The 9,842-nt window shown below is 37.8% G+C and overlaps 1 long non-coding RNA gene across 1 annotated transcript; it reads left to right on the top strand.

Moving 5' to 3' along the window:
• Positions 1-4,174: 4,174 nt before the first annotated feature.
• LOC113287213 lies at positions 4,175-6,881 on the top strand. The gene is made up of 2 exons (XR_003329860.1): positions 4,175-4,501; positions 6,691-6,881. It is a non-coding gene; the product is annotated as an uncharacterized LOC113287213 (long non-coding RNA).
• The last annotated feature ends 2,961 nt before the right edge of the window (positions 6,882-9,842 follow it).

Raw genomic sequence — 9,842 nt, 5'->3', positions numbered from 1 at the left:
TCGCTTTCTCATTAAAGTTCACATCACGACTAATGATGAACTTAATCAATTCTGGAAACCATAGATGATATCCTTTCACACCTAATGTATAACCTAAGAAAATTGCTTTCTTAGCCCTAACACCTAACTTATCTTCTTTCACATGAAAATAGGCTGGACAACCAAACACCTTTAAATTAGAATAGTTCACGGGATTACCATTCCATACCTCCATAAGTGACTTACACTTAATAGTTGTTGATGGTGATCGATTCACTAAATAGCACGCCGTATTCACTGCTTCAGCCCACAAACTCTTGTCTAAACTTGCGTTTGACAACATGCACTGTTCTCTCTCAAGTAACGTTCGATTCATTCTCCCCGCTACTCCATTTTGTTGTGGTGTACTCTTGAATGTGAAGTGCCTGACGATACCTTGTTCCTCACAAAACTCCTTTAGTGGGTCTTCGACGTATTCACCGCCATTATCGTAATGTATCTTCTTAACCACACGACCAAGTTGTTTCTCTACCATGATCTTCCACTTCTTAAACACCCCGGTGACTTCATTCTTATGCTTCATGGTGTAAAGCCAAACTCTCCTCGAATAGTCATCGATAAAGGTCACAAACCACCTAGCACCTCCCTTAGAAACTGTACGAGAGGGACCCCAAACATCCGAATGGATGTAATATAACATACCCTGCGTATGGTGTACATCAGTACCAAAATTGCTCCTACATTGCTTCCCAAATATACAATGCTCACAAAAATCAAGCTTGGAAGTATTCTCACCACCAAGCAAGCCTTTACTACTCAACACCGACATACCTTTCTCACTCATATGCCCAAGACGCATATGCCATAAACGTGTTGACTCCACCTATTTCTCATTAATTGATTGAGAAATCATAGATCCACCACAAATTATATCTCCTTGTAGAAAATATAAATTACCATGTCTTTCACCGGTCATCTTCAAACTACCATTGTAGAATACCTTCAAGAATCCATATTCAACAACATACTTGTATCCAAGTGATTCAAGTACTCCTAACGAAATCAAACTCTTCCTCAAATATGGAACATGTCTAACCTCTGAAAGTGTTGTGATAACACCATGCGAACGAACCTGTACCGTACCAACTCCAACTGTTTTGCAGTCATTATAATTTCCCATCATAACAGTACCACCATTCATTTCTCTGTAAGTAGTGAAACAATCCTTTGAAGGACACATATGATACGAAGCACCAGAATCAAGCATCCAACCATCATTGAGATAACTCTTTGATGTTACGGTTAACACTTCCTCATCAACATCACACATTGGGTCTTCTAAAACTTCACTGCCTTCAGCAACAAAAGCAACAATATTCTTCGAATATGATTTCTCACGTTTCTCATCTCTTGCCTTAAGATTGTGATAATCATCCCTAATATGACCTGGTTTACGACAATAATAACACTCAATATCGCTCTCTTTGAAATGATTCTCTAACTTCGACTTCTTATTACCATTCTTTCCCCTATCAATAAACAAGCCCTCGACTTGTTCTTCATCGCTGAACTCTTGCTTCCTTAATGCCTTAGCTTGTAAAGCAGAGATCACATCATCGAAAACCAACTTATCATCATCTTCGTCGTCTTTATCGGTTTTTCCACTCAGAAAATAGTCAACGAAAGAATCATACGATGGAGGCAAAGAACATAATAATATCATGGATTTATCCGTATCAGAGATAGTGACACTGATATTATACAAATCAGAACAGATCTGATTAAACTCATTAATATGATCCATCATAGACTTACCTGGAGACATCCTAAAGGCATGAAGTCTACGCTTCAAGTAAATTTCCGAAGTCAAATCCTTTTGTAAGTAGAGCTTCTCTAACTTCTCCCACAACACCTTTGCAGAGTTTTCACTCGAAAAGTTATGAGTGATATTTCTTGACAAACATAAACGAATAGTTGAACACGCCATCAAATCAAGATCATCCCACTTCTCATCAGTACAATCCTTTGGCAACGTTGATGGCTTCGCCTTGATTGCTTTGATTTGTTTCATACTAACAAGAATATATGTTACATCATTTTTCCATGATGTGAAATTATTCTTCCCATTGAACTTGATAATATCAAATCCATGCACCTTTGAAACTCCACTTGATGTAGAACTAGACATCTTCACTTCTAACTATGATCCTCTCCACTCTCACCGCATCACTTGTTAGGATTAAGACCTTAGAATTAACCACCATAAGACACTAGTTCTTTGGATCACGTAGAACTAAAGAAAACAGAAAATAAGATGCACTAAGCGAAACAAGAAAGACACAAGATTTAACGTGGTTCGGCAATGTGCCTACGTCCACAAACGGCTACGATCAACTCTTATTATAGAACAAATTACAGAGAATTAAACCACAACTATGAGCAGCAGGTTGTTGTTCACAAACACCAAACTAATTATCTATGAACAAACGTTCTAAACCCTAAAATTTTCTAGTTATGAGAACTCTTCTCTAAATTTTGTTGTGCGTTTTTCCTTAGGACTTGTACACCTATTTATATAGGTTACAAACTTGTCTTCTAAGTATATGAGTTATACTAAGAAACCTAAACATAGATAATAAAGGAACCCTTGAGTTTCACTAAAACATGAAACCTCTATCTATACCAAAATAAGTAAACACCTAGATGGATCTAGAAAATTTTGGAACCTTCCTAAAACATCGACAATTTCTAAAAGGTTAGGAGTTGGTTGCGAGCATGACAAGCATGCCAATGGTGCAAGACAAGTAAGGACGGTTATAAAAGGAGTTTATAACCATGGGGGAGTGTTCATAACCACCAGGAACAGATGTGGCATCATTTGTCTTGAAAACACAAAAGGTGGCAGTTGAAAAGCAAACTGGCAATTAAGAAAACTACCCGATGGGACACATGGCTGTTCCATGCGTGTGCAAGTGTTGTGCACGGTTTTGGCTAGTGAGTTTACTGTATAAATAGTCCTAAGGAGTGGGAAAATCAGTAGGCTTACATAGGAGAGTTTTGTATACATGTCGTCTCATACTTGAGAGAATAAAGGCATCACCAAGAGGGTGATGTCCTGTTTGGTCCATATGATGGACTGTGTTGTATAATCTTCCTTAATATAATGAAATGGGTTTATTGTGTTAGTTCTTTGTGTTTATTATGTTGCTGATCTTGTGTGAGAATTGTTGAAGTGCATGGCAGAGCCTCTTATGCTTATGGGGGCATGAAGAGTTAGAGAGAAAGAAGAAAAGACTTCCGTTGTGCAAAGCCTTTAAAGTGAAGGCAGATGCGTACTTTGATGCAAGTATGCAAGGCTGAGTACTTGTGGGTGATATTGAATCACTGAACCACAGAGTATTGCCGGTCATGTCCCATGAAAATTTTAGGAGATTAAATGGGTGTGTGACACTTTCCTAGGTTTAGTTTCGACCAACAGGGTCCGATATACTGCGTGGGGCGCAAAACCCTAATTTTGCAAATTAATAGGGTTGAGATTTGATTTTCGTGAGTTATTACAAAATTGATCGAACTCTGCATAGAGTTCTTTAAATTTATTGCCGGAGAGCAGTATGCTTTCCTATTGAGTACTTTTATGCAAAGACCTTAACCTTGATATTTCGGGAAATGCATGCTACTCTGCTGCGAGTGAACATTAATTGTCATGTAATATCAATATTAAGGGTTCAACCGGGGAACATAGCATATAAAGCATTCAAAGAAGCTCATATTAATGAATAATATAGGCAGGGTGCCAAAATTTACAGTTAATGTGGGATTGTTGCTACATGCACCATTCTGGATAAATTTCATGTGAGATTGAATTGTTCAATAAATGCGCCAGTAAAGAGGTTGAACACTTGTAATATACGGTGAAATTTAATTTGGGTTATGGGCTTGAGCCCAACCCGTTCGTGTGACGCTGGGATCCAGTGCACCAATCTTAGCATTTTTGTGCCTTGCATGTGAAATGATGGGTGAGTGCCTTAGTTTTTAAGTAGGGTGTTATTAACCAATTTGTCCCACCCCATATACAAAGAGTAGTCAGTTTAGTGTTGCCATGGAGTTGACTGAGACTTATGTTGACTAGATGACATCTAGATGGGTATGTGTCCCAAGAGGTAGTGACAAGGGCGACTCTGTCATTTCTAGAGAAACAAATTTTTAACACCTTTTTCCCTTTGTTCTTTCCGTCTCTCTTTCTATTGTTCTCCCACTTCTTCATCTCTTTGAGAAACCAGAAATTAAAGGAAGGATTTTGCGTTTTTTAAGAAAAATCAAGTAAAGCCATTTGTGAGATTGTTATTTGGATTGGTATCTTGAGTCAAGGTAAGGTTTTCTTCCACTTTTCTTTTCTTCACAAACCAATTTCAGTTGTGGTTAAGTATGAAATATGTTTGGTTTGATGTTTCAAAAATTTCTTTTGATGACACGAAACTTGGAGCTCGGATTCTCAATGGTTTATGTAGTTTTTCGTTTCAAGGTAGGGGGTTTTTCTTTCCCTTGAATTTCTTGTTTTACTTGTATTAATCAAACTGATTTGGCGGATTCCTCCTAGTTTGCATAATTTTTGAATGTCACTAAATGGGTATTTGGTAATCCTCTTGGTCTCATGATTTACCATTTTGCATTATGATAATTTCAATTTTCTTGGTAACCTTACTTGAATCTGCCGAGGGGGTGATTTCTGTCTGATAATGCTTGTTATTGTTAAGTGGGTTTTATTACGATGTCTTGTTTATGAACTTTGGAAGATTCTTCTCTTAAATCAAGTGTTGTAGTTTAGTTTCCAAAGTAGCATATTACCTGTTTGTAAAAATGACTAAGTGTGCAATGTTTTCGAGACATGCAATGCAACTCGAAAATTTATCCTGCTCTTCTTGTTTAATCCTAACCCTTGTGTTTTCATTAAATGGGTATTTAAAATTTCCCTTCAACTGTGATATTTATGATTGATTGCTGAGAAATTAAACTAGTCTTTTATATTTTTGATTTAGCTCCACAGATAGTCAAAACTAAAATTTTAAAGTGTTCCTGCCCTGTTTTATTGTGTCTTTTCGGAGAAGTTACGTACTTTACTTCTTTTCCTACCATTTTTTATGTTAAAGACGTCTCTCTCAGATTTCCAACGAGACCGAATTTGCTGAATTCCATTACTTGATGAATTTTGTACGAATATTTGATCATCAACTACCGAAACTGTAGTTTTCTGAAAAACATTACTTATGTTTTGTTTTGATGAGTACTTTCGGAATAGTTGTGAACCTTACTGTATTTTCTTATAATTTTTATATGATAGAGGAACTTCTCAGCTTTCAAACAAGTCCAAATTTGTCGAATTCCATCACCTAACGAATTATGTATCAATTTTTTATTGGAGACTCTCAAATCTGAATTTTTCTGAAAATGTTTGTCCCTGTTCCGTTTATCTGAGACCTGTCGACTCAGCTATATACCACATTTCCTTTGGTTATCATTTTTATGTTGAATATAGATTTCTCATCTTTCTAATGAGATCAAACTTGCTTAATTCCATCGCTTAATGAATTTTGGACGAATTTTTGATCGTAAACTACGAAACTGCAATTTTCTGAAAAAAAAAGGTGGCTCTTGTCCTGTTTTGTTGAGTGTTTTCGACAAAGATGTAAACCTTACTGTATTTTATTATATTTTTTTTATGAAAGGGGGACTTCTCATCTTTCCAACGAGCCATAGTTTGTTGGATTTCGTCGCGTAATGAATCTTGTACATATTTTTGATTCGTAGACGGTGAAACTGCAACTTCCAGGATTTATGTTTTAGCATTCATGTGATGCTCTTGTTTGTTTCAACCCTTTTCCAGTGCTTCATGGGATTTCTTTGTCTTTATTGTCTTGAGCTATGACATAATTTTGCTGAAATGATTCCCACTACCACACATTTTGAATTGAACCTCGACTGGTTTTATGTTAATCTTGTTTAGGAATATCATTGTTACTTGCACATATGATTTTCAATCCAAAGAAAAGAATGGGTTGTGTTACTACTTTATTTTGAATTACTTTCTCTTCTTATTCCTCTCGGCAGCCAAGGATAGGCTAGTTTCTGTTACCTTTTAATAATATGAGAATCTTTCATGATTCGTGAATTTTGCTATGAATGCTTTACTGAGCTTACTCATTTCTTTGCATATTGTTTGCATGTTGAGTTATCGTGACTGAGTAAGAACCTATTTGCGAATGCTGCCAATGCTTATATTTGAGTAAGTTTTCAGTTATTGATTTACGAGGTTCTTCAGAACTTGGTTTGATGTTTCCCCTGTGACAACTGGACTTGGAAACTAGTGGTCTCTACTTTAGGGCCGTCAGGCCCACTGGGGCACCCCACCACCTCGGTGGCTACCCGGAAGATCGTTAGGGCAACGATGGCTGGTAACCAGAACTACCCTGACATTGGAACTGGCCTTTGTAACGAGTAGAGTAACTTTATCTGAATTTAAATGAATGGCAGCTTACAAATGTTTGTGAACAAATGCTTTACATTTACTTATGAATTTCAGATTCTAGTTTTATGCTCTATGGATGCTTTAAGCTTTTGGAATTTTATTTGTATATCTTTTGGCGCGTGATTATCGTTATATCTCCTACTGGGCTGTTGGCTCACCCTGTTTTCTTTTCTTTTCTTTTCCCACAGAGTTAGGATTCATTCTGGAGAAGCAAGCTACAAGAAGCTTGCGGCAACGAAGCTAAAGACGCAAAGTTGGTATTTACTTTATCGTCCTTATATATATGTATATATCATGGCATAATAACAAGTGGGTATTGGAAGTGTTTTGGAATGGTGATCAGTTTGCTTCAAAGTATTCAGTTCATATTTGTTATGTATATGTCTATCCGTTTGGAACATTTTCTGTTGTCGAATTTTACTGAATCCACAAGTCGTGTTTTGTGTATTACTACTTCTTCAAATTTTTACCTTAAGAAATTGCTAAATTTCAACTAATGAAAGACTTAATACTATGGAACTTCGATTTTGTTGTGAACACATATGTACAAGGAAATACATATCATTCTCCATCATTTGAGTATCTTTGTTTCATATGCTTAACTGCCACTGTATAAAATTATACTTTTCGATACATTATACGTTACTTTTGCATAAATTAATTTTCTTTTATGTATCATCTTATACTTCTGAGTAACGGGCGGGGGTTTGGCCCTTGCTGTATGGGTTGAAATCCAACCCGTTAGAAGGAAAAAAAACTTATATGTCCGTTACAACGCTCATCACTTTATATGGCCCTGTCTCTTTGTAGAATGACAACATATTAAATGCCAGGATTTACAATTTTAGCCCTGACCTGAAAAATCACCATCAACACGGTGTAACTTCCGAGGGAAGGGTCGAAGTAACTTCTGAGGAGAATATTGAATCGGCTTCTGAAGAGAACATTGAAGCGGATTTTGGGGAGAACATTCAAGCGGCTTCGACTCCTGGAGAGGACATTGGAGAGGACATTATAGCGGCTTCTAAGGAGGATTCCAATGGAGGCGCCATTGACCTTGGCTTTGACGTTGATAACTAGATTTCCCACTTTGTTATTTCCTTTCATAGAAGAACATTTTTTCGTAGCTTAGCTTGTTTTTGATATTTAAGTGGTTTTTGTTTATGTGACTGGAGCCAGGGCTTCATCGAATAATAATCTTTTACTCATGTTACTTTAATAATCTTATGTTTCCAATTGGATGAATGAATGAAATCCCCCGGCTGAGAAATCCAAATCCTCGGGAAAAATCTCGTGACACCTTGGGATTTTAGTCGCCGCTGAGAAATCCAAATCCTCGGGAAAAATCTCGTGACACCTTGGGATTTTAGTCGCCACATCCTTTGATAGAGTTACAATAGAGCCTCATATTCGTTTCTCTAATGCCACGACTAGTACCTTTTACGGAAGCGAGTTCTTCCCACTCCATCAAGGCCGATGGGAAGGCGACACACATAAGTGATGTTGTGTTTTCTTTTCATGTGACTATGGGAAGGCGACACACATAAGTGATGTATTGTTTTCTTTTCATGTGACTGGATACCGCTTCCATGATGATATTTGTTATGTGTAACCCTAATAACAATAGCTTGAAGTAGGGGATGTAATGATGAAAATTAAGGATTCGGCCACGAACCTGTAACTTCCATTTGGTATTACCCTTTTATATCACATGTGTTGTGCTTCCGTGAACAAGAAATCCAAGAGTCGTATTTGTTAGGTGTGGAGGCTCTTTCTCCAATTAATAGCGCGCGTGACGTGATTGGACAGGTCTGAAGAAGTGGTTGCAATCCACGAGTACCACATGCGCTAGCTTGCTGCTTCCTGATTCCGTGAAGGGATTTTTCAAAATCCGAAAAAATACAGGTGGAGAAACTTCATTCCGGGATCTAAATACATAATGATTGAGTGGTTGTTTCTTTGTTGAAGCAGGCTGCACTTCAGAACGCTTGCCTAAAACCGTGTACTGGTTGCTTGATGATTTCCTTTGGTCTCCTTTCCCTTTATTTTCCTAAATGTATTACCTTCTTCAGTGTTTTTGAAAGATACAAGATGCCTCTTTCGTGGTTTTATTTTTCTGGTTTTGAATCAATGGGTAATGATTTTATGAGGGTTTGGGTTTACTCGAGACTTTGCCTTGAGATGATTCAGGAGTAAGAATTTTTATTCTAAAAGAAATGATGCTTTGATTAATTGAAACCCTAATTATGAATGCAAGCAGTGCAATTAATTTGGAGGAATTACAAATATTGCATGAAAAGGGAAATTGCTAAAGGAAACACTAAAAGGAATTTTGGAGGAGAGGGCGGCGCGAAATCTTAGGTATTGAAGGGTTTGAGCCACCAGACTTGTATTACTACGACTTATAGCTTGTCTGTATTGATGATATTGCAGTAACCTCCCAAAATAATTTCCGCCACTAGGTACGACTCGTCTTTCCCTTCTGTGGAATCGGACGGAGCAGGCTGAGATACAACTCTTACTACCATATCTCCAACTTGGAATAGGTTAGGGCGTTCCTCCATTACTTTCCCAGGTTCCTTATCTTTAACTGTGACATCTCCTAAACTCTTGATAAAATACTTGAAAGGACCAGCATTCCATTCACATCTCCTAGTGACGGCTGGGTTGATAATCGGATCGATTCCCCAAGCCTTGGCGGAAAGAGGAGTGATTGGTTGCAAAAAGGGTTGTTCAATAAGACTTACTTGTGTCAGGAATCTGCGAACAAATGCTGATACGCTCTCTTCAGGCAGTTGTGTCACATTCGCAAGTTGTTGATACGACAAAAAATTATCTTCGGGATTGGACGGCTTGTTGGAGACCATTTCAGGTATAGACACTGGCAAAGAACACACTCCTAGTTTGGCCTTGTTATCGTGTATCCATGAGATCCCCAGGATCATATCATAATTTGGGTACTCTTTAACCACATGAAATTTGGCGTGTTTTAGAGCATCTCCCACCTTGATTTCGAGATTGATGTACCCGTAAGCATATCTGGATTCTCCTTCTGAGTTTTTGATTATGGTTGGATAGTGAACAACTTCCTGCTTTGAAATCTTTGCAGCTCTCAGAGGCTTGACAGTGACAATGTTGAAATCATAGGCTGCATCAATCATTATGCTGTCAAACTCGACATCCGTCAAGTGAGCGGTGGTTAGGAGTCCCCAGTTGCATCTATTAGTCGTGCTTCCTAGGAAAGATTGGGGTTTGGGACTGGCTTCCCTGGTTGGAAACAAACGCTTTCCTGATACGACACGGTTGAGGGATCCAAATATGTCTTGACGCTACGCCTTGG

This window comes from Papaver somniferum, chromosome 6 (genome assembly GCF_003573695.1).
Source record: "Papaver somniferum cultivar HN1 chromosome 6, ASM357369v1, whole genome shotgun sequence".
Taxonomy (NCBI): Eukaryota; Viridiplantae; Streptophyta; class Magnoliopsida; order Ranunculales; family Papaveraceae; genus Papaver; species Papaver somniferum.
This window is presented reverse-complemented; position numbering and strand designations above follow the sequence as displayed.